At 40.6% G+C, this 25,320-nt stretch overlaps 1 long non-coding RNA gene across 1 annotated transcript in view; it reads left to right on the forward strand.

Annotated features, from left to right (window-relative positions):
- LOC121819982 (uncharacterized) overlaps positions 1-15,104 on the forward strand; it is a 51,274-nt gene extending 36,170 nt beyond the window's left edge. Inside the window, exon 2 of the long non-coding RNA XR_006060392.2 lies at positions 14,691-15,104. This is a non-coding gene — a long non-coding RNA (uncharacterized LOC121819982). The remainder of the gene's footprint in view (positions 1-14,690) is intronic.
- Positions 15,105-25,320: the final 10,216 nt, after the last annotated feature.

Raw genomic sequence — 25,320 nt, forward strand, 5'->3', positions numbered from 1 at the left:
TCTTTGGCACTCAGCTTTCTTCACAGTCCAACTCTCACATCCATACATGACCACTGGAAAAACCATAGCCTTGACTAGACAGACCTTTGTTGGCAAAGTGATGTCTCTGTTTTTCAATATGCTATCTAGGTTGGTCATAACTTTTCTTCCAAGGAGTAAGCGTCTTTTAATTTCATGGCTGCAGTCACCATCTGCAGTGATTTTGGAGCCCAAAAAAATAAAGTCTGACACTGTTTCCCCACCTATTTCCCATGAAGTGATGGGACCAGATGCCATGATCTTCATTTTCTGCATGTTGAACTTTAAGCCAACTTTTTCACTCTCCTCTTTCACTTTCATCACGAGGCTTTTTAGTTCGTCTTCACTTTCTGCCATAAGCATGGTATCATCTGCATATCTGAGGTTATTGATATTTTTCCCAGCAATCTTGATTCCAGCTTGTGCTTCTTCCAGCCCAGCATTTCTCATGATATACTCTGCATAGAAGTTAAATAAGCAGGATGACAATATACAGCCTTGATGTACTCCTTTTTCTATTTGGAACCAGTCTGTTGTTCCATGTCCAGTTCTAACTGTTGCTTCCTGACCTGCATACAGATTTCTCAAGAGGCAGGTCAGGTGGTCTGTATTCCCATCTCTTTCAGAATTGTCCACAGTCTATTGTGATCCACACAGTCAAAGGCTTCGGCATAGTCGATAAAGCAGAAGTAGATGTTTTTCTGGAACTCTCATGCTTTTTCCATGATCCAGCAGATGTTCACAATTTGATCTCTGGTTCCTCTGCCTTTTCTAAAACCAGCTTGAACATCTGGAAGTTCACAGTTCACTTATTCCTGAAGCCTGTCTTGGAGAATTTTGAGCATTACTTTACTAGCATGTGAGATGAGTGCAATTGTGCAGCAGTTTGAGCATTCTTTGGCATTGCCTTTCTTTGGGATTGGAATGAAAACTGACCTTTTCCAGTCCCATGGCCACTGCTGAGTTTTTCAAATTTGCTGGCATATTGAATGCAGCACTTTTACAGCATCATCTTTCAGGATCTGAAATACCTCAACTGGAATGCCATCACCTCCACTAGCTTTGTCCGTAGTGATGCTTTCTAAGGCCCACTTGACTTCACATTCCAGGATGTCTGGCTCTAGGTGAGTGATCATGCCATTGTGATTATCTTGGTTGTGAAGATCTTTTTGTACAGTTCTTCTGTGTATTCTTGCCACCTCTTCTTAATATCTTCTGCTTTGTTGCATGCCAAAATTGCCTGTCCAAACAATTTTATATTCAACAGGCAAATCTGTTTTCCAAAAAAATGAGAATTTATATCAAGCCTCAGAAACTTGCTCCCCAATTACCTTATCGGTGCATTCACACCCCTTCCTCTTTTAGCCTTCTCTCCTCTCAAGATTAGGTGCTCCTTACTACCTGTGGTAAGCAGAACAATGCCCTCACCAAAGATGTCCACAGACTTCATCCCCAGAACTTGTGAATATGTTGTTTCACTACAAAAGCGTAATTAAGGTTGCTAGTCCCAACGACTGTAAAATGGATTACCCGGGATTATTGAGTGGACCTAAGGTAATCACAGGGGCCTTCAATCCTGGAAAAGGGGGGCAGAAGAGTAGAGTCAGGAAAGAGATGTGACCATGAAGAATGACTAGAGAGATGCAATGCAATGTTGGCTTCGAAAGTAAAGGATGAGCGCTACTGGCCAGAATTGTGGTGACCTCTAGAAGCTGGAAAATACAAGGAAGTGGATTCACCACTAGAGCCTCTAGAATCGAACTCAGCTATGTCTCAGTTTTACCCCAATGGGATCTGTATTGGAGTGCTCACCTACAGAACTCTAAGATAATACATAAATTTGTATTGCCTTAAGTTTGTGGTTATTTGTTAATAATAACATTTGTAAAATAATAGGAATAGGAATAATAAATTAATGCACTGTCTTTCAAACATCCTTTGTTTCATCTGAGCATACTCCCCAAAACTATGCCCTTTCATGCATAGAATATTTTATTATTTTCAAAGTCTTACTCATCTTTCAAGGCTTGGCCAAAATAATAACTACTGTAAAATCATTCACAATTCCTCCTCCCCTTTCAACTCTGCTTTCAGGAATTACAGTAGTAACGTTTTCCCAACTACAAAGCATCCTCCTGCTATTTAGCACTTAATCCATTCTTGTGTTAGTTGCTTCTGTTGACTTCCTGTATCAGATTGCAAACTCCAAACAGAAACTCATTCACAGAGCACCAAATAAGTTCTAAATGAATATTTACTGAATGAAGTATTGATTCTCCAGAATTGATACAGATTCCAAGATCTGTAATCTCCAAATTCTGAATTACATGAGATGGCACTTAATAAATCTTGGTAACCTTAGTTGATTGTCAGTATTAGCTCCTTACCAGATGCTAAAACCTTTTGGAATAGACCCTTATTCAATGAATTATCTGTAACCTCTTTATCTCTTAGCACAGTATTAAGCATATTACTTGGGTTTTAAAATACTAGATATTAAAGTTTAATAGATGAAATTAATTAAACATTGAAATGTTTTTTAAAAGAACATTTAAAAGAAGTAATGTCCTTTTAAAGCATTTTAACTTTACTTAGTGGACAAAAATGACAAGGAGGACTTTATGCCAGACCCATGTTGCTTTTCTCTTCTTTTTCTTCTTTATCCCCACAGATTTCAACTCAATGCATGTAGTTCTTGTTGAGGACATTCTGTGTTCCAGCCTCCATTAATCAAATACTGTGCACTTAGTACTGCATTGTAACACAGCTCAAAACCGAAAGGTTGGAATTTGATACCAAAGAAGTAAACAGTTTGTTGAGTTATATACATCTTTTGAAGTACCTTTAATTTCCCCAGTGGTAGTGGCCATTCTCATTTATTCACCAAAGTTATAATCCACTAAAAATAACTGAGTACCTGAGATTGGACTAGGCACTGTAGGGTGTTATTTTAAAAAAAGAGGGGGGGCAAAAATTCTTGTTGCTGTCCACCAGGAATTTATATTCTAGCATTTACATAGTAGAAGTTAGACAGCATGATGGTAAAGTACTAAATTATGTGGACAGACCTAGAAGAATATAAAATACATCATGATGTCATATTAGTTTCCTATTGCTATTGTAACAAATTAACACAGACTTGGTAACTTAACACAAATTTATTACCTTACAATTCTGGAGGTCAAATGTCCAAAATAAGCCTTTATGGGCTAAAAATCAAGGTTTTGGCAGGGCTGCTTACTTCTGGAGGCTCTGAGAAAGAAGCCTCTCTCTTATCTTTTTGGAGGGTAGACACATTGCTTGGCTCATGACCCCACCTCACACTGCCTTTTCTCCCTTCACTGTCATTGCTGCATCGTCTCCTCCTCTATTCCGATCCTCTGGTCCTCATAAGGACCCATAAGGACTTGTGATAACATTGAACTTGCCTGCATAACTCAGGATAGTCTCCCCATCTCATCATGGTTCTTTTTAAACACATCAGCAAAGTTCCTGTTGCCATGTAAGGTAATATTCACAGATTCTGGGGAATTGAAAATGAACATATTTGAGGGGGAGGGGAAGGCATTATTCAGCCAGCCACAGGTGTGCAGTTGTGTAGTGCATGAATGGGAGATAACTAGAGAAAATTTTAAAACTTAATAGAGTAAATTAATCTAAGCTATATCTTGAAGGACAGGTCAGTGTAATATGCAGAGCAAATATTACTTAAACCTTCTAACAGGAAAAACAAACACACCATAAGTAACAAGAGTATTAATTAAGGCTCAAAGACCTCAAGGTGCTGACTTTTGGGGAAAACAGGAATAACATAGATTAAATGGTTAGTAAAAGAACCTAGTGAAGAAAGGTGTTGTATAATCCTTTAGATCAAAAGAACTTACAAAGACAAAAAATAACACAAAATGTGGTCACATTGCTCTGGAGAGTTTAGTCCAAAGAAATGATATCCAGAAAGAGCTAAATGCTGTATGTATTCACAGCAAAAGGAAAAGAAACCCATTGGATTTCAAGAAACTTGAACTCCAAAAGAGGGAAAGCAAACCTATTGCAATAAATACACAAAATCTTTTTTCTATTTTTCAGTTTTGCCATTTTCCTTAAATTTTCCTACATCATTTTTGCTAACATAAGGGGAGTAGCTAGATAGCAGAGTCAAGTAAAAAATGTTAATACATGAATATTTTCTATTCCTTTTGTTGATCAGGGTGTCCTAAATTTAGGATATGCTGATTTGATTTTTTAAAACTGTCCTAATGACCAACCTAGATTGTATATTCTAAAGCAGAGACATTACTTTGCCGACTAAGGTCCGTCTAGTCAAGGCTATGGTTATTCCTGTGGTCATGTATGGATTTGACAGTTGGACTGTGAAAAGGCTGCGCACCGAAGAATCCATGCTTTTGAACTGTGGTGTTGGAGAAGACTCTTGAGAGTCCCTTGGACTACAAGGAGATCCAACCAGTCCATTCTGAAGGAGATCAGCCCTGGGATTTCTTTGGAAGGAATGATGCTAAAGCTGAAACTCCAGTACTTTGGCCACCTCATGAGGCGAGTTGACTTATTGGAAAAGACTCTGATGCTGGGAGGGATTGGGGACAGGAGGAGAAGGGGACGACCGAGGATGAGATGGCTGGATAGCATCACCGACTCGATGGACATGAGTCTGAGTGAACTCCGGGAGTTGTTGATGGACAGGAAGGCCTGGCATGCTGCGATTCATGAGGTCACAAAGAGTCGGACACGACTGAGCAACTGAACTGAACTGAACTGAATTTGACCTAATTCTCTCACAGGATTTGCTTGTCCCTTCCCTTCATCTCACCCCATTCTTTTCTAAAAATGAAAGAATGGAGGTGGGAGGACAAAAAGATTCAAGTGAGAAAAATGCAGGGACCAGAGGCTGCAGAAGAAAAGGGATGGAAAGGAGGAAGATATATAAGAGAAAGATGTTACAGCCCGTGACCTTTCCTTCTAGTGGATTAAAGTGTTGAAAATTTGAAAACATTCATATACGGTGCTGTGCTTGCAAAATAAAAATGAAGGAAGGGAATTGGAGGTAGAAAATCAGAGAAGTTGGGACATTAAAGCAAAACAGTTTACCATTTTGTCTATGATGAACCAACCTGAAAAGGTGTCTTAAGCAGTTTTAACCACTTTTCTTATATTTACATGAGAAATATTCTTTCACATCAGCAAAGTAATAAAATTCTTCCACCCATGGTAACTCTGCTACATTTCCATCACTCCTTTCTTGCCTTATCCAAAAAGCATACTCTTCCATGGATTATTTCACCAACCGATTCTTCTAAACTTGCTGCCAAAGTTTGTAAAATATATGCAGAGATCAAAAGCAATGGCCTCTGACATTTTAAAATAGACTCACAAAAAAATTTTTTTTTTAATTTTTAGCTACAATGGGCCTTCATTGCCGTTCAGAGTCTTTCTCTAGTTGTAATGAGCAGGAACTACTTTGTAGTTGCAGTGCGAAGGCTTTTCATTGCGGTGACTTCTCTTGCTGTGGCTCATGAGTAGTTGTGGCACACGGACTTAGATGCCCTGTGGCATGTGGAACCTTCCCAGACCAGGGATCGAACCTGTGTTTCCTACAATGATAGATCGACTCTTAAAACACTGGACCACCAGTCCAAAATAGATTTTTTTTTAACAGCAGTTTTAGTTCACAGTAAAATTAAGAGGAAGGTACAGATATCTTCTACTCCTGCACACACATTATCAACATCCCTCACTAGAGTGCTGCATTCATTATGATTGATGAATGTACATTAACATATCATTATCATACATGTACATGCATGGCTGAGTCCCTTCACTGATCACCTGAAACTATCACAACATTGTTTGTTAATAGGGTACACCCCAGTGCAAAATCAGAGAAGGAAATGGCACCCCACTCCAGTACCCTTGCCAGGAAAATCCCATGGACAGAGGAGCCTGGTAGGCTACGGTCCATGGGGTTGCGAAGAGTCAGACATGACTGAGCGACTTCATCACTTTTCACTTTCATGCATTGGAGAAGGAAATGGCAACCCACTCCAGTATTCTTGCCTGGAGAATCCCAGGGACAGAGGAGCCTGGTGGGCTGTCTATGGGGTCACACAGAGTCAGACACGACTGAAGCGACTTAGCAGCAGCAGCAGCAGCAGCAGCAGCAGCAGCAGCAGTGAAAAATAAAAATTTTTTTTAAAAAGAACCTATCATTATCACCCAAAGTTGATAGTCTACATTAGGAGCCACTCTTCATGTTGTATATTCTTTGAAACTGGACAAGTAAAATAACATATCCACCACTAGAGGATTACGCAGAATGGTTTCACTGCCCCGAAAGTCCTCTGCGCACTACCTATTTATTTCTCCCATCCTTCTAATCCCTGGCAACCACTCATCTTTTTACTTCATACTTTTGCCTTTTCCAAAATGTCATATATTTGGATTCATATAGTATGTAGCCTTTTAAGATTGGTTTCTTTCACTCAGCAATATGCATCTAAGGCTCCTCCAAGTCTTTCTATGGATTGATGGCTCATTTCTTGTTGGCATAGAGTTAATAATCCATTGTCCAGATGTACTACAGTTTACTCATTCTTTCACCATAGTCGGACATCATTGTTACTTCCAGTATTTGGCAATTATGTATAAAGCTGCTGTATACATCCAGGTGTAGATTTTTGTGCATACATACATTTTCAACTCTTCTGGGTAAATACCAAGGAGCAAGATTGCTGCATCATATGGTACAAGTGTGTTTAGTTTTGGAAGAAACTGCCAAACTATCTTCCAAATTGGCTGTACCACTTGCATTCCCACCAGCAATGAAAGAGAGTTCCTCTTGCTCCATATCCTTGCAAGCATATGGACTTGTCAGTATTCTGAATTTGGGCCTTCTTATAAGTGTGTAGTAGTATTCTTTAATTGCTTTAATTTGTATTTCCTGATGACATATGATGTAGAACATCTTTTTATATGCTCATTTTCCATTTGTATATCTTCTTGGGTGAAACATCTGTTCTGATCTCTTGCCCATTTCTAAATCAGATTGCTTGTTTTCTTGTTGTTTAGCTCTTTGTATACATTGGGTAACAGTCCTTTATCAGACATGTCTCTTGCAAATATTTCCTTGCAGTCTGTGGTTTGTCTTCTCATTCTCTTAATAGAATTTTTTTAATGAAAACTTAAAAGGATCCCAGGGCAGAATGTCTTCATGTAAAGAGGGAAGATTCTCAAATCTCCCACAAAGGCAGCCTATCAGTTTTGACATTTATAGATAGGAACATCTTTCTGAAGTATGCATCAGTGGAATTAACAAAGGATTTAATATCAAAAGACATGGTTCAATCATAGCTAAGATAGTTATTAGGTGAATTAGTTAGGAGTTTTGAGTTTCAAGTGAAAAACTCCAAACCTGCTTAAGAAAAACAAGGAATCAAAGAACTTAAAAACCAGGAGTTAATCCAGCTTCAGAGATAGCTATATTCATTTCTTTAAATAAAATCAGGAATTTCTTTCTTTCTTTATCTCTCTCTCTTTCTGGTTCTCTACTTGGCTTTCCTCTGTATTGGCTTCCCTCTAGCAGCTTTCTCTACACAACTGCTCCAGGTTTTCATGGTCCTTACAGCTCCCAAGTGAAGCCAACTCATTCCTAGAATTCATTTATTTCTCTCTTTTTTAAAAAACCTCAAATTACTTGGACCATATGCCAACCTGTATCTCAGTCTCTACATTTAGTGGGATATAGTGGGATCTGATAGGCTAGTGTGGGTCATATGTAACAGAGATAGGCAAAGTCCCTTGATTGGCAGTCCTGCTAGGGGCTACAGAAAGACACAGGGATAGTTCCTTAAAGGAAAACCAGAGTCATATTACCAAAATGAGAAAGTAAACTGGCCCAACAAAAGCAACAGATATCAACTATATCAGTTGTGAGGTTTTAGTCAAGTCACTTAGTCTCTGATTTTTTTTTCATCAGTAAAAGAGACAGGGAAATAATACCAGACCCCACTACTGGACATAGTTCTTGTGGGAAACAAACACTCAATAAAACATATGAAAAGATCTGTAAGCTGTGAAGCACTATTGCAAATAACAGCAGTCCCTAAGTACATATTATTTGTCAGAAGAAACAGTATTATTTCTGTAATTAGTACCTCATCTATGTCAAATGACAACACTAAAACAATTTAGTAACAAGTTCGATGTCCTTTATTCAAGAGGAGATAATCATGGATTGGGGGGAGTTCAGATCCTTTTGTATACTGAGGGATTAAGAGCAAGTTTTACAGAACATTAGTAGAGGCAACATTGCACAGCAAAGGAAACTATAAGCAAAACAAAAAGACAATCCACAAAATGGGAGAAAATATTTGCAATGATGCAACCAGCAAGGGCTTAATTTCCAAAATATACAAACAGCTCTTACAACTCAGTAACAATAACAAATAAAAACAATAAAAAATGCCCCAAAGACCTAAATAAACATTTCTCCAAAGAAGACATACAGATTCAACAGGTACATGAGAGGATGCTCAACATCACTAATTATTAGAGAAAGGCAGATCAAAACTACAATGAGGTGCCAATCAAGCCAGTCAGAATGGCCATCATCAAAACGTCTACAAATCTTAAATGTTGAAGAGGGTGTGGAAAAAAAGGAACCCTCCTGCACTGTTGGTGGGAATGGAAATTGATACAGTCACTATGGAGAACAGTATGGAGTTTCCTTAAAAAGCTAAAAATAGAGCTACCAAATGATCCAACAATACCACTCCTGGGCATATATCCAGAGAAAACCATAATTTGAAGAGATACTTTCACTTCAATGTTCACTGAAGCACCATCTAAAATAGTCAGAATGCGGAAGCAACCTAAATGTCCATTGGCAGAGGAATGGATAAAGAAGATGTGGTACGTATATACGTGGTGGAATATTACTCAGCCATTGAAAAAGAACAAAATAATGCCATCTGCAGCAACGTGGATGAGCCTAGAGATTATCATACTAAGTGAAGTAAGTCAGACAGAGAAAGGCAAATATAGGATATCACTAATACATGAAGTCTAAAAAGCAGGACAAATGAACTTGTGTACAGAACAGAAATAAAATTTAGATACATAGAAGACAAACTTATGGTTACCAAAGGGAAAGGGTGGCAGGGATGAATTGGGAGTATGGAATTAACAGATACACAATACCATATATAAAATAGATAAACCTCGTCCTCCCCTCCCACACCAATAGAAACAGAATACTGATGGTGGTATTGATAGTAAAGGATAATGGGAAAAAATCCAAGATAAAAGAATATAGATATAGATACACCATATATAGTTCCATTATAGAACTATAATGGCAAAATATGGAAAATATAATGGAAAAATATCTATATAATGTGTATATATATATATATATATATATATATATATACACACACACTCTCATGTGTGAACTACCAACACCCAAGACTTTCCTTACTCTCAATACCACTGTCAGTATCCTGCTTCTATTGGTGTGAAAGGGGAGGACAAAGTGTCTTGTTTTTGGACTATTAGTAAAACTTGTGATAAAAATTTTATTCATTCAAGAGCTTTACATCTTAAAATTCTCTTTTAATAAGCTTATATTGATTCAAAAGGCAATAATTCTTCCACTTTAGAGTTTTCACAAAATTCATTTATCTTAGTATGTAGATATCAAAGTGGCCACCAACCATATTCACCTTCTATATAATGCATAAAGTGGAATTTCAATGACTATAGGCAATATAACTTATTCCAGAACTCAGCTTTCTTTTTAGGATAGAGTTATTTAAATAAGCTAAGATAATATTAATCATGCTTTATTCAAAATTACTAAAAGTAGTACATGCAGTAGCTTTCCAAAACAGTTCTTATTTGTTACTTTAAATATTCTCTTCAAAGTATTTCTGTTGCTAGATATAAATAATTTCCAAAGAGTCTTCAGACCAGATGGTGAAATGATATATAAAACTTCAGTTTCTTGTAACGTGATATGATGAGGTCAGTAATACAGAAAGTTCAGTGTCTCCAATTCCTTTTTCAATTTAAAAATTCCAGTGGATCACGTTAGTTTTAAGTGATTGCTCTAGTCTTTGGCCTTCTTATAAATTTCTTATCAGTGTCTTTTGAACTACTTTATGAAAGTGCTGTCTTTAATTATTCACTTATTTTCATCTTCATCTAGTATTTTTTCTGAACTGCTTACCTGATTTACTAAATGAAAGAGCACATTTAAAAGCACTACTTTTTAAATAACTTTATTTACTTATTTATTTGATTGTGCTGGGCCTTCACTGCTGCACAGGCTTTTCTCTAATTGCGGCTAGCGGGAGCTACTCTCTAGTTGCAGTTGCTCGGGCTTCTCACTGGGGTGGCGTCTTTTGGGCACAGCATGGGCTGTAGAGCGCACTGGCTTCAGGAGTCACAGCACGTGGTCTCAGTAGTTGCAGCTCCTGGGCTTGCGGTACAAGGGCTTAGTTGCTCTGCAGCATGTGAGATATTCCAGGATCAGGGCTTGAACCTGTGTCTCCTGCACTGGCACGCAGATTCTTTACCACTGAGCCACCAGGTAAACCCTAAAAGCATTATTTTTAAAGATTTCAAAGCTAAAGATTTCAAAAGATTTTAAAATGTCATTTTTCTTTTTAAGATTTCATAGAAGTCTTAATTATGTGTCCCAGGAGAAAAATACATTCATTTAATTTACTTAGATAAATAAAATCTGTCTGTATTTCACCATTGGCCTAGTAAAACTAATTCCTTAATGTCAGTGATTGTGAAGGACTTTTCCAGCCCCGGTGGCCCTCAGATCCACTCCCTACCTTTCCTTTTTCTGCTCTGTATCACAGGCTCCTGTGTTCCTGGCCCCTGGGTCAACTGACTTCCAGATGGGTTTGGCCAGCTGGGGGCACTGGTGGAGACTGGAGGCTGGGAGATTGAAAGGAGAAAGTAGAGAAGAAATCCCAGTCTTTGTCCTTCTCTGCCTTGAAAGGCAGCTGGAGCAACAACTGGCTCTCCTGTCTGGTCCTAGCTCGCCACTGCAGAATCCTATCAGGATTTCAGCTTTGTCAGTCAGGGTCCACTCAGGAGAGAAAATCCATGCAGTAATGTCAATGAGGAAGGCTTAATATAAAGAATTATTCACTATAATAGACACAGGAGTAAGGCAGGATTGGCCAATAAGAAATGAAGAGAAATCTAAAGAACACAAGAATAGCAAGTACAGGACTCCTCTGGTGGTCCAGTTGTTGAGAATCCACCTGCCAATGCAGGGGACAGAGTTTGATCCCTAGTCCGGGAAGATCCCACGTGCTGTGAGGCAACCAAGCTTGTGTGTCACAACTACTGAACCCACATTCTAAAGCTGGCAAGCCACAACTACTGACCCTACATGCCATACTGAAGCCCTAGAGCCTGTGCTCCACAAGAGAAGCCACTGTAATAAGAAGGCTGCACACCACAACGATGAGTAGCCCCTGCTCACCATCACTAGAGAAAGCCCGAGAGCAGCAACAAAGACCTAGCACAGCCAAAAACAAATATTAAAAAATAATAATAATAAAGGATTGCAAATATAAGAAGTAGTTACAACTCTGGTGCTTAGAGAGCAAGTACCATCCTTCCCTACCTCACCAAAACTAAGCTCCAGATCGTGGTGGCAACAGAATAGCCATGACTCACTGAATGGTGGGCTTCCCTGGTGGCTCAGAGGGTAAAGCATCTGCCCGCAATGCGGGAGACCTGGGTTCAATGCCTGGGTGGGGAAGATCCCCTGGAGAAGGAAATGGCAATCCACTCCAGTATTCTTGCCTGGAAAACCCCATGGACAGAGAAACCTGGTGGGCTACGGTCCATGGTGTCGCAAAGAGGACCCGACTGAGCAACTTTACTTTCACTTTCTTTCTTTCACTAAATGGTGGAGACGTTTGCTATGGTATCACACCAGCAGAACTTGCCAAGGGAAACCAGCCCCTACCTCATAACTGCAAGGCCACTCTGGAAGATGCTGGAGGAAGCTGTCCACAGGGAAGTTACTGGCACACAGTAGCAGATGCTGAAGAAGCTGCAGAAGCTGCAAGCACTGCAAGAGCCGGGCACTGCAGAAGCCGTACAGACTTCAGGAGCACCAGGGAGAAAAGTACCCAGGAGTTAAGAGAGAGGAGAAAAACCCTCCTCCTGCAATGTCTTTCCAGCACCTCCTACTGACAAAGCTTAATATCATGCCAACTGACAAAGGAGAAACATTTGGAGGGAGAAACTAATCCAGAAACAAGGCCTGCTTTAGTTTGCTCAATCTGCATAATGTATTACCATGAATTTAGTAACTTAAACAACACACATGTATTATCTCACAGCTTCTGCGAGCTAGGAGTCTGGCATATTTTGTCTAGGCTCTCTGCTCAGGGTCTCACAAGGCTGAAATCACAGTGTCAGCTAGCGGCATCCTCATCTAGAGGCTTATGGAAGAAGCAATCATTCAGAGTGTTCACATAATTCAGTTCCTTGCAGGTGTAGGACTGAAGTCTCTGGGGTTTTTTTTGTTGACAGCTGACTAAGGACCACTCTCAACAAATAGAGGCTGCTTTTGCAATGTCTCCCCCTGCAGAGGCTCCCTTAAACAATGTTTCTTTCTCTTACAGTTCTATTGAGATATAATTGACACATAACACTGTGTAAGTTTAAGATGTGCAGCATGAATGTGCATCACGAAATCTTATCACAATAAATGTAAACACCATCATCTCACATAGGTACGACAAATAATTTTTTCCTAGTGATGAAAACTCCTAGGATTTACTCTCTTAACAACTTTCATACAGTAGTGTTGTACCTTACAATCCTGGTACTTATTTATCTTATAACTGAAAGTTTGTACCTTTTGACAGCCTTCATCCAGTTCCCCCAACCACCGCCTCTGGTAACCACATATCTGATCTCTTTTCCTATGAGTTTATTTTATTTTATTTTTTTGCTTTTGAAGTATTTTTGATCTACAATACTACAATAGTTCCTGTTATACAACACAGTGACCTTATATTACTGTACATTTCAAAATTATCACCACCATAAGTCTAGTTACCATGTCATCATACAAAAATATTATATAATTATTGACTATATTCCACACACTACATTTCATACTGTGACTCATTTATTCTGATCTGTAAGTCTATACCTCTTATCTTTCTCACCTATTTCTACCCTCCAACCACCCCCTCCCCTTTGGCAACCACCATTTGTTCTCTGTGTCTATAGCTGTTGCTGTATTTCATTTTCAATACAGAAATCTTTAATTACAGTCAATCTCTTTTTGAATAGCTTTTGGCGATGAAAAACTCATTATTTCACTAAATGGCCTATTGTTTTTGAGGATTTATAATTATTAGGAGGTTCTTCACTGTGATGAACTGAAATCTATTTTTTAATTAATTGAGGTATTTTTGAGGGGGCCCCTCCCCACACACAGCATAGCATGTGGGATCTTAGTTCCCTGACCAGGGACTGAATCCATGCCCCTGCACTGGAAGCAAAGGGTCTTAACTACTAAATTACCAAGGAAGTCCCATGGCATAGTCAATTAAAAATTATATCAGTTTCAGATGTGCAACATAATGACTCAAAATTTTTATAGATTATACTCAATTTAAAGTTATAATAAAATATTGGCTATATTCCCTGTGCTGTATAATATATCTTTATAGTTTATTTTTTGTTTTAAGCTATATCCTTATATCTTATTTATAGTAGTCTCTGCCTCTTAATCCCCTATCACAATTTTGCCCCTCCTCACTTCCCTCACTCCATTAATAACTACTAATTAAGCCACTATATAAAAGCCAAATTTTAAAAGAAACAGGGTTTGCTGGTCAGTCCTATAAGTCAACCTGGCTAGACATAGTCTACACTTATTTAATCAAACCCTAATTTAGGTGTTACAGTGACGATATTTTGTACATGTGAATTAAATCTGTAATCAGTTGACTTTAAGGAAGATTCTCCTAGATAGTCTGGTGGGCCTGATTCAATCATTTAAAAGGTTTTCAAGAGTAGAACTGAGGTTTCTCAGAAGAAGAAATTCCTCTGTGGATAACAGTTTTAACTGATGCCCAAGAGTCCCATTCTGCCCTTCCTGATGGTCCACCCTACCAGTGTCCCCTCACAGCCAGCACAGTTATGGAAGCCAATTCTATGCAATACATTTCTAAATCTATCTCCTGTTGGTTCTGCTTCTCTGGCTGAACTCTGACTGAGGACTGGGGGCTGGGCAGAAAAAGGGGAGAGGCCTGCACAGAGGAATAAAGGAAGAGGAGCAGGCAGCAAAGGCGAGTGCTGACAGGGGAGTTGATTTGACAATTCTACCCAGGGAAGTCTTTGTTTGGGAAAAGAAAAGAAAGGACAGAAAACTCTCAGAGAACACTGAGAGTTCAAAGAAAAGAAAGGTAGAAAAGGTGGGGCAAGCATACCACGAACTCACTCTTCTTCAGCAGCTTTAGTTATTGGCAGCAGTGGGAGCAGAGAGGGACCACTGACTTTCTAATGGGACTAAGGTATCTGCCAGCACCGTGAAAGCTCTTTCTCATAACAGCACAAGCTCACTTTAGCCTTTTTGTACATTTCTCTTCTTTTCATGTAACCAGAGAGGCGAATGCATATCTTTGCAACTAACGCTTCCAGCTCCTCCCGGCAGCCCCTGACCTCGGACGCAGGATAGCTCCTCTCGGCCGTTCGGACTCGATGGACCTGAGTCTGAGTGAACTCCTGGAGATGGCAATGGACAGGGAGGCCTGACGTGCTGCGATTCATGGGGTCGCAAAGAGTCGGACACGACTGAGCGACTGAACTGAACTGAACGCTTCCAGACTCATCTGCAAAAATGCACCTGAAAAAAAGAAGAGCAGGGAGGGAACTGGGTTCCTTCTACATCTAGAGGGTTTCCCCAGATATCACAAATTATGCTGGCAAATTTTCTAGAAATTAGTAGGTATCCTAAACTAAGAATGTATTTGAATAACTCAAGAGGAAAAATAAAATCTAAGTTGGAAAAAATAAAATGTTTGGATAAATACATACTTAAATAAGCAAGTTAGTAAAAAGATGTCAATATGAACACTGAAAGGAAGAAAAAATGGTATGGCCTTCAAGGAACTCTAAGAAGGAAACTACATAGGAAATGATTTTTAAAAAAAAACAGGAATAAATGAAAAGTTAGAAACTCAAAACTGAACAGACTTAAAACTGTACCAAATTAAAGGAATCAGCTACTGGATGAGAAATGTAAAAAACAGCTAGTAGTCTAGAATTTTTCACATAGAAATTACATGAAAAAGAAAGAAGTTGAAATAAATTGGAAAATCTTCATAATAAAAATTTCTTCTAAAATAAGCAAATGACTGACACAAATAATAACATGGGTGTGTTGTGGAATCCAGAGCCACAAAACACGCCTTGGAGGACACTCAAGACAGTGGAGTACAGTTTATTACGCCAGTGGATCCAAGGGGAATCAATTCCCAACAAGGACCCTGATGGTTCTGAGAGGCCCAGTTTTATACCCTCCACTACATGACTGGTTTAGTTGGCAACCTATTTGTCATATATGATTGAGTTTTACAACAGGTAGGTGCTAGGAGAACAAACAATTAAGGTTAAAGGCAGGGAACAATGATTATACATCAAGGGGGGATGTCTCCACAGTTAATCTGACAGAGACAGCCTCACCTCAACCGCAATCTCCAGTTGTCATCTGTAGGGAAGAGAAGTCTCCAGGAGACCTGGTTCTCACCAGCAACAGGTTCCTCATTCTTGGGCAGAGTTCAGGTCCAGTTCACATCCTGTCTTTAAGATGGATGACAGGCTTCAAGATGGAGTCTGTCCTGCTTTCCTCACACTGGCCCCAACATTCCCCCCTCTTGATGCTCATCTTATCTTTAACAATGGGCATCAGTCATGGATAAGTACAGCACACAGGGACTAAATAACTGCAGCAGGGCTGTCAGTCTGGAGGTTACACATCGAGTTATACACTGGAGAATACAAGGCCCCCAAATTAATAAGATAATGATTAACAAAATAATTACAAAAAGATTTTCCACCGATCACCTTTGATCCAAGAAAATACCAACATCTAAAAAGGAGGATTACCATTAGACATAGCTTTTACCTGGTTTTTCATGTTGTCCAGAGTGGCTGATACATTGCCAGACAAATCAGGGATATATACACAACATTCTATTTTAATTATAGCACAGGTCCCTCCTTGGGTGACCAGAAGTATGTCTAAAGCCATTTGATTTTGAATCACTGCCTTTCTCATTTGTATCTGTTCTCCATTTAAAGCTTGGATTGCCTTTGCATTGTCCAGGAGGGCCTGTTTTGTGAAGTTAGTTAGAGCTTTTATTTTAATCATCACAGGCCTTGCCCACTGCATATGTAAATAAGGCAAATTTACTGGGGCTCATTGTAAGGATGGCTTAATACTTCCATGAGCAAAGGCAAATCCTAATGTACAGCAGCTGACCCAACTGACCGGAAGCCAAGGCCATAAATTTGATCCACACAGTCATTGGGTGTCATTAGGGGCCACCCTTCAGATCCCAGTCTGAGCCAGGCCAGCGAGCTGGTAAATCTGGGCAATAAGTGACCTTTAATATTTGTTCACATTGCTCAGAAGACAAGTATCCCACATATTTTAGTCCTTTTCCATCTATGGGATGGTCACCAAATCCAACTTCTTGTTCCCTTTGTTCCCAACAGATACGGGCAGGGACAATAGGTTGGCCTTTTTCTGGGGTCATCCAAAAATATTCATCCCATATCTTGTAAAATTAATCAAATTACCTGATGGATTGTCCCTTCTTACTGGCCATTGAGTTCTCATTCCTTTTATTTTTTAAGTAAAATGTATAGGCTTTGGTCACTTTTGTAAGGCTTGCATTTATCTCAAATGTTATCCCATGGCCTTGATCAATTTGGTTAAAGTCCAGGTTACACCAAGCAAGAAGTGACAGGTTGTGAGTTACCGAAGAAGCAAACACCTCTTGTTGCTGTCTCAAAAATGAGCAGACGGAGCTGAAGTCCCCTCTGCATAGGGGAGACACTCACCAAGGGAGTATATCCAACACTGACAAAGGCATGGCCCCACAAACCTAACAGTTAGAAGTACTTTGGAAGTTTGTATACAAGTGGGCCCAGGAGAGGAACACATTATCCTGAGTTTGCAGTCCCGGTAGGATCATCGTGCTGATCAGGAACAGCAGAATTATTCACAGCGGCTCCATCCTGAATCTGTGGTCGCCGATGGAAGACAAGTCAGGTCTTCAGTGGTTCCTCCGGGTTAGGATGGGCAGTCCAAGGTCCCTTTTCCTCTGCTGCTGTCTTGAACTGGGTATGGTGAATCTAGGGAGTAATACCTGCAACTTTAACTGCAGTGGGAGTGGTTACAATTGTGTATGGCCCTTTCCAGGTGGGTGGGGACAGCGTTTGTTGCTTCCAATCCTTTACCCATACTAAATCTCCTGGTGAGTATGGGTGTACAGTAGTGTCTAGAGAAAATGGAATTCTTTTTTAACATAAAGGGTGATGTCACAGATCACCTTCCCCAACTGTTCCAGTTGCCGCAATACCTCCATCCCTTCTTTTCGTAATAAATTTCACTTTACTTCCCAAATAAGTGGGGGAGGCCTCTGGAACATTATCTCATGGGGGAATACCCATGCAACTAGGGGGTCATTCTGATCCTCACTAACACTGATGACTGCACATCCATCTGGGGGGGTGGGGGGAGTGGCGCCAGTTTCTTGCACCCATTTTGCCAAAGTCACCTTGATGGTCCAGTTCATTCTCAACCATTCTTGAGCTTTGTGGCCTATACGCTGTATGTAGTTTCCATTGAATATTTACTGCTTTGCAGACCAGTTAGAATAATTCAGCCACAAATGCGGGCCCATTATCTGATTCTATACTCAGAGACAAACCTAGAAATAACATCTCTCAGCAAGAATCAGGCCACTTCCTTAGCTTTTTCAGTCTTGGTGGGATAAGCTTCTACACATCCGGTAAAAGTACATACCATCACCAGCAAATATTTGTATCCTTGGCATGGCTTTACCTCAGTGAAGTCCACTTCTAGATGTTTAAATGAAGCTATGCCCTTTAATTGTATTCCCAGAGGCCCAGTCTCCTTGAGAGACGGGTTATTCTTGGCACAGGTTAAGCATCAGAGGCTTACATCTGCACACAAGGCTAGTTAGATATGGTATGATAAAATAGCAAGCTAAAATCTCGCTCAGTTCGTGCCCAGGTGGTTTTTTTTTCCTTGTCTTAGATTGGGGCCGCTTGGGCGGTTAGTAGGCTAGATACCACAGGCGTCACCATAAGTTTGGTTGCTATATTGTTTGGGGCGGCTGTTTGTTTTGCTGCTCAGTTGGCCAGACAGTTAGTTCCCTTTCGTCTGAGGTGTGTCCAACCACTGGTGGCCCCTACAAGTGCATTACTGTCACTGCAGCGGGTTCCCACACTGCTTCCAACAGCAGCAGAATTTTATCTTTATTTTTTTTATCTCTTTGTCAGTTGCAGTTAATAGCCCCCTTTCTTTATATATGGAGAACGGCTGGTAGTAAAGAGCAGTGGGGCCAGGATGAATATGCCGGTCTGCAGTGCCGCCTGGACTTGCCTAAGAGGTATCTGCAAAACCTCTCTCTCTTGAGGTTTCTTTCTAGACCTCAGACGCCTGGGAGTCCCTGTCGTGTTCCCCAGTATGGGGGAGGAAGTGGGAGCTCCTCTTCCTCTGGATCATAATATATATTTTTTCAGATTGTCTTGCCTGGGTTCTGCCTGAGCCAGCAAAATCTCACTTCCTCTTTTTTTAAGGTAACATACCCAGGCCCAAGGGAATGGGTTTTGCACAATTAGAAGCCATGAGTCAATGTACAGAAACTGATCTGGGTGGCCTGGCTGCCTGGTTATCACAGAGTACACAGCCGGAACCTTGTCCAATTTTAAGGTTCCCTCTGAAGATCATCCTACCCCAAAGGATGGCCAGTCTATCCACAAAAGGTTTTAAGCTTGTTTGGGGTTAACTTTATGCCATAGTCTCCTCCAAAGCCCTTTCTGAAGTTTTTAATCATGCTTTCAAAAATGGTCGGCTTGGATTCTCCACCAGTCATGCTGCTTTTACTTTCCTTTTATCACTTATGGCAAATCCAACTTCTAATTCATTGCTCCTTTGCCAGGGTCTTATATCCCAGCCAATACCAATGTCTCCACTCAAAGAAACAAGACAACTGCCACTTTATCTCAGCTATGACTGGGGTTAAAAGGGCTTTACCTGCTAAGTCTTTCAATGGTAATACTACCTCTCATGCTTTTCTTGCTCTCTCAGCAGCCAGCCAGATCCAGTCAATTAAGGCTTCCACGTACTCTTCTCTATACAACTCTGATCCTTCCGAAATCCAAGACGATCTCATCACTGGATGATGTAGGCAAACATGTGTCCAAAGCCACAGTTCCCAATCTGACCCCAAGCAATGTTCAGGAGGTCCCTGAGTCCCTAAGGAGAATGGGAGAGTGTCATGGCAAAGGGGACAGTCCCTTGGAAACCAAAAGATACGTTGACAATCAGTACAGGCCTGGTTAACAGAGTACCAGTTATTTCAATGAACAATTTCCCACTGAGCCTATGAGGACACAGCCGCTGTAGACTCATCCAGCCCCAAGAGGTTGATCAGGCCCCTTTTTCCACTATTACAGCGAGACCTACCTGCGAGCTTCCCTTCTGTCGTCCACGGTCTTGTGAAGTCCACCTAGAAGGACAGTCGCTAAAACAAGAGCCAGTCTGGAGGGGGAGGCATCTTCCTCTCCCAGAGGCTCTCGTCCCAGCAAGTTACAGGCAGAGGCTCAATGAGCCTGTCTCGCCAAGGGCTTCCCAGCCAACGCGCCAGAAATGTTGTGGAAACCGCAGTCGCAAAACACACTTGAGCTTCACAAAGGACACTCAAGACAGTGGAGTACAGTTTCTTATGCCAGCGGGTCCAAGGGGAATCAGTTCCCAACAAGGACCCTGATGTTTCTGAGAGGCCCAGTTTTGTAACCCCCACTACATGCCTGGTTACATGTTAGCAACCTCTTTGTTATATATGGTTGAGTTTTACAAGTAGGTGCTAGGAGAACAAACAACTAAGGTTAAAGGCAGGGAACAATGATTATACTTCAGGAGGGAATGTCTCCATGGTTAACCCAATCAGGGGCGGCCTGACCTCAACTACAGTCTCCGGTTGTCATCTGTAGGGGAGGAAAGTCTCCAGACCTGGTTTTCACTAGCAACAGTTTCCTCACTCTTGGGCAGGTATTCAGGCCCAGTTCACATCCTGTCTTTAAGATGGATGACAGGCTTCAAGATGGAGTCTGTCCTGATTTCCTCACACTGGCCCCAAAAGGTGAATCTCAAAAAGATTATGTTGAGTGAAGGAAGCCTCTACTAAATGGGTGCATACTGTGTGGTTCCTTTTATGTAAAGTTCTAGAACAGCAGAGACTGATGTATGGTAAAAAAATATATATAAAAAAACTAATCAAAACAGTGGTCAGTTCTAAGCAGTAAGGAAAGGGATTGACGGGAAAGGGCAGAAAAGAACTTCTAGGGCAATTATTAGTCACCAGGAAAACACAAATGCAAGCTAGAACTATGCTGAAAACTATGCAGAAGGACAGGTGTATAGATTGATGAATAGAATTGAGAGTCCAGAAATAAACCCATATGTTTTGTTTGTTGTTCAGTCATTTGGTCATGTCCAGCTCTTTGCGACCCATGGACAGCACCTCTCCAGGCTTCCCTGTCCTTCATCATCTCCCGAAGCTTGCTCAAACTGAGGTCCATCGAGTTGGTGATGCCATCCAACCATCTTGTCCTCTGTTGTCCCCTTCTCCTCCTGCCTTCAATCTCTCCCAGCATCAGGGTCTTTTCGAAGGAGTCAGTTCTTCGCATCAGGTGGACAAAATATTGGAGCTTCAGCTTCAGCATCAGTCTTTCCAGCGAATAGTCAGGACTGGTTTCCTTTAGGGTTGACTGGTTTGATCTCCTTGCAATCCAAGGGACTCTCAAGAGTCTTCTCCAGCACTACAGTTTGAAAGCATCAATTCTTCAATGTTCAGCCTTCTTTATGGTCCAACTCTCACATCCAAAAACCACAGCTTTGACTAGACAGGCCTTTGTCGGTAAAGTAATGTCTCTGCTTTTAAATATGCTGTCTAGGTTTGCCATAGCTTTTCTTTCAAGGAGCAAGCGTCTTTTAATTTCATGGCTGAAGTCACCATCTGCAGTGATTTTGAAGCCCCCCAAAATAGAGTCTCTCACTGATTCCATTGTCTCCCCATCTATTTGCCATGAAGTGATGGGAATGGATGCCATGCTTAGTTTCCTGAATGTTGACCTTTAAGCCAGCTTTTTCACTCTCCTCTTTCATCAGGAGGCTCTTTAGTTCCTTTTTGCTTTCTGCCGTAAGGGTGGTGTTATCTGAGGTTATTTATAGTTCTCCCGGCAATCTTGATTCCAGCTTGTGCTTCATCCAGCCCAGCATTTTGCATGATGTACTCTGCATATAAGTTAAATAAGCAAGGTGACAATATACAACCTTGACATATTCCTTTCCCAGTTTGGAACCACTCCTCTGTTCCATATCCAATTCTAACTGTTGCTTCTTGACCTGCACACAGATTTCTCAGGAGGCAGCTGAGATGGTCTGATATTCTCATTTCTTTAAGAATTTTCCACAGTTTGTTGTGATCCACACAGTCAAAGGCTTTAGCATATTCAGTGAAGTAGATGTAGATGTTTTTCTGGAATTCTCTTTGCCTTTTCTATGATCCAATGGATGTTGGCAATTTGATTTCTGGTTCCTCTGCCTTTTCTAAAACCAGCTTGAACATCTGGAAGTTCTCAGTTCACATACTGTTGAAGCCTCACTTGGAGAATTTTGAGCATTTCTTTGCTAGCATGTGAGATGAGTGTAATTGTGCTATAGTTTGAACATTCTTTGGCATTGCCTTTCTTTGGGATTGGAGTGAAAACTGATTTGTGTTCAACTGCTTTTCCACAACAGGATCAAGATAGTTCAATGCCAAGAATAATTTTCAACAAACAATGCTTGGACATCTGAATATTCACGTATAAAAGAATCACTTTGGACCCTTATCTCATACCATACCCAAAAATTAATTCAAAGTGGATTATAGACCTGTATGTAAGAGCTAAAGCTACAAAACAGAAACAAGGGTATAAATATTTATGACTTTGGATTAGGCAAGGGGATTTCTAGATATGACACCAAAACACAAGACAAAAACAAAGAAAAGTAAATCGGAATTAGTCAAAATTGCAAAAGAGTCAAACACAACTTACCAACTAAACAACAACAACAAATGAATATTTTTATAAAAGTCTTTTTGTGGAAAACAGTGTTGACTCAGTAGCTCCAGTGTAAGGAAGTTCCTCACCAAGATGACGTAAAGTTCTGGTGCTGCTGATTCAGTGTGAAAGTGAGTGTGTTAGTCACTCAGTTGTATCTGACTCTTTGTGACTCCACGGACTGTAGTTGATTCAGAGGCAGAGTTAAAGCTAAGAATTGTTCTTTGGAAATCTTTAACTACCAACTACCACGAATGATTAATAAATCTTTTAAAAAAGACAAACTGATATTTACTGAGTACTTAGTATACAACAGGCACTGTGTTACATGTTTAATCTCCTTTTGTGCTCATTTCACATGCAAGCAAGATTATGCTCAAAATCCTTCAAGCTAGGCTTCAGCAGTACGTGAAACAAGACTTCCAAATGAACAAGCTGGACTTGGAAAAGGCAGAGGAACCAGATATCAAATTGCTAACATATGCTGGGTCACAGAAAAAGCAAAGGAATTCCAAAAAGTCATCTACTTCTGCTTTATTGACTATACTAAAACCTTTGACTATGTGGATTACAACATACTGTAGAATATCTTAAAGAGATGGAAATACCAGACCACATTACCTGCCTTCTGAGAAACCTGTATGCAGGTCAAGAAGCAACAGTTAGAACTGGACATGTAACAATGGACTGGTTCAAAATTGGGAAAGGAGTATGACAAGGCTGTATATTGTCACCTTGATTATTTAATTTATATGCAGAGTATATCATGCAAAATGCTGGGCTGGATGAAGCACAAGCTGGAATCAAGATTACTGGGAGAAATATCAATAACCTCGATATGCAGATGATACCACTTCAGTGGCAGAAAGTAAAGAGAAACTAAAGAGCTTCTTGATGAAGGTGAAAGAGGACAGTGAAAAAGCTGGCTTAAAACTCAACATTCAGAAAACTAAGATCATGGCATCTGGTCCCATCACTTCATGGGAAATAGATGGGAAACAGTGGAAACAGAGACTTTATTTTGGGGCTCCAAAATCACTGCAGATGGTGACTGCAGCCATGAAATTAAAAGACGCTTGCTCCTTGGAAGAAAAGCTATAACCAACCTCGACAGCATATTAAAAAGCAGAGACATTACTTTGCCAACAAAGGTCTATCTAGTCAAAGCTATTTAGGTTGATCATAACTTTTCTTCCAAGGAGTAAGCGTCTTTTAATTTCATGGCTGCAGTCACCATCTGCAGTGATTCTGGAGCCCAAAAAAATAAAGTCTGACACTGTTTCCACTGTTTCCCATCTATTTCCCATGAAGTGGTGGGACTGGATGCCATGATCTTCATTTTCTGAATGTTGAGCTTTAGGCCAACTTTTTCACTCTCCTCTTTCACTTTCCTCAAGAGGCTTTTTAGCTCCTCTTCACTTTCTGCCATAAGGGTGGTGTCATCTGCATATCTGAGGTTATTGATATTTCTCCCGGCAATCTTGATTCCAGCTTGTGTTTCTTCCAGTCCAGCATGTCTCATGATGTACTCTGCATAGAAGTTAAATAGGCAGGGTGACAATATACAGGCTTGACGTACTCCTTTTCCTATTTGGAACCAGTCTGTTGTTCCATGTCCAGTTCTAACTGTTGCTTCCTGACCTGCATACAGATTTCTCAAGAGGCAGGTCAGGTGGTCTGGTATTCCCATCTCTTTCAGAATTTTCCACAGTTTATTGTGATCCACACAGTTAAAGGCTTTGGCATAGTCCTTGGAAGAAAAATTATGACCAACCTAGATAGCATATTCAAAGGCACAGACATTATTTTGCTGATTAAGGTCTGTCTAGTCAAGGCTATGGTTTTTCCAGTGGTCATGTATGGATGTGAGAGTTGGACTGTGAAGAAGGCTGAGCACTGAAGAACTGATACTTTTGAACTGTGGTGTTGGAGAAGACTCTTGAGAGTCCCTTGGACTACAAGGAGATCCAACCAGTCCATTCTGAAGGAGATCAACCCTGAGATTTCTTTGGAAGGAATGATGCTAAAGCGGAAACTCCAGTACTTTGGCCACCTCATGAGAAGAGTTGACTCACTGGAAAAGACTCTGATGCTGGGAGGGATTGGGGGCAGGAGGAGAAGGGGACATCCGAGGATGAGATGGCTGGATGGTATCACGGACTCGATGGACATGAGTCTGAGTGAACTCCGGGAGATGGTGATGAACAGGGAGGCCTGGCGTGCTGCGATTCATGGGGTCGCAAAGAGTCGGACATGACTGAGCGACTGAAATGAACTAAACTGAACTGAGTCAAAGCTATGATTTTCCAGTAGTCATATATGGGCGTGAGAGTTGGGCCATAAAGAAGGCTGAGCATTGAAGAATTGATGTTTTCAAACTGTAGTGTTGGAGAAGATTCTTGAGAGTCCCTTAGACAGCAAGAATATCAAACCAGTCAATCCTAAAGGAAATCAATCCTCACCATTCACTGGAAGGACTGATGCTGAAGTTGAAGCTCCAGTACTTTGGCCACCTGATGCAAAGAACTGACTCCTTAGTAAAGACCCTGATGCTGGGAAAGATTGAAGGCAGGAGGAGAAGGGGACAACAGAGGATGAGATGGTTGGATGGCATCACCGACTCAGTCGATATGAGTTTAAGCAAAGTCAGGGAGCTAGTGAAGGACAGGAAAGCCTGGTGTGCTGCAGTCCATGGGGTTGCCAGGAGTCTGACACAACTTAGCAAGTGAACAACAACAAGGCTCCACCAGAATCCTAGAAGGAATGTAACAGTAATATTGCTTTTATTTTACAAATGGAATACCTAAAGTTCACAGATATTAGTAGCTTGCCCATAGTCAGCCAGGTAAATATGTGATTATAAATGCC

This window comes from Ovis aries, chromosome 7, assembly GCF_016772045.2.
Source record: "Ovis aries strain OAR_USU_Benz2616 breed Rambouillet chromosome 7, ARS-UI_Ramb_v3.0, whole genome shotgun sequence".
In the NCBI taxonomy this organism is placed as follows: domain Eukaryota; kingdom Metazoa; phylum Chordata; class Mammalia; order Artiodactyla; family Bovidae; genus Ovis; species Ovis aries.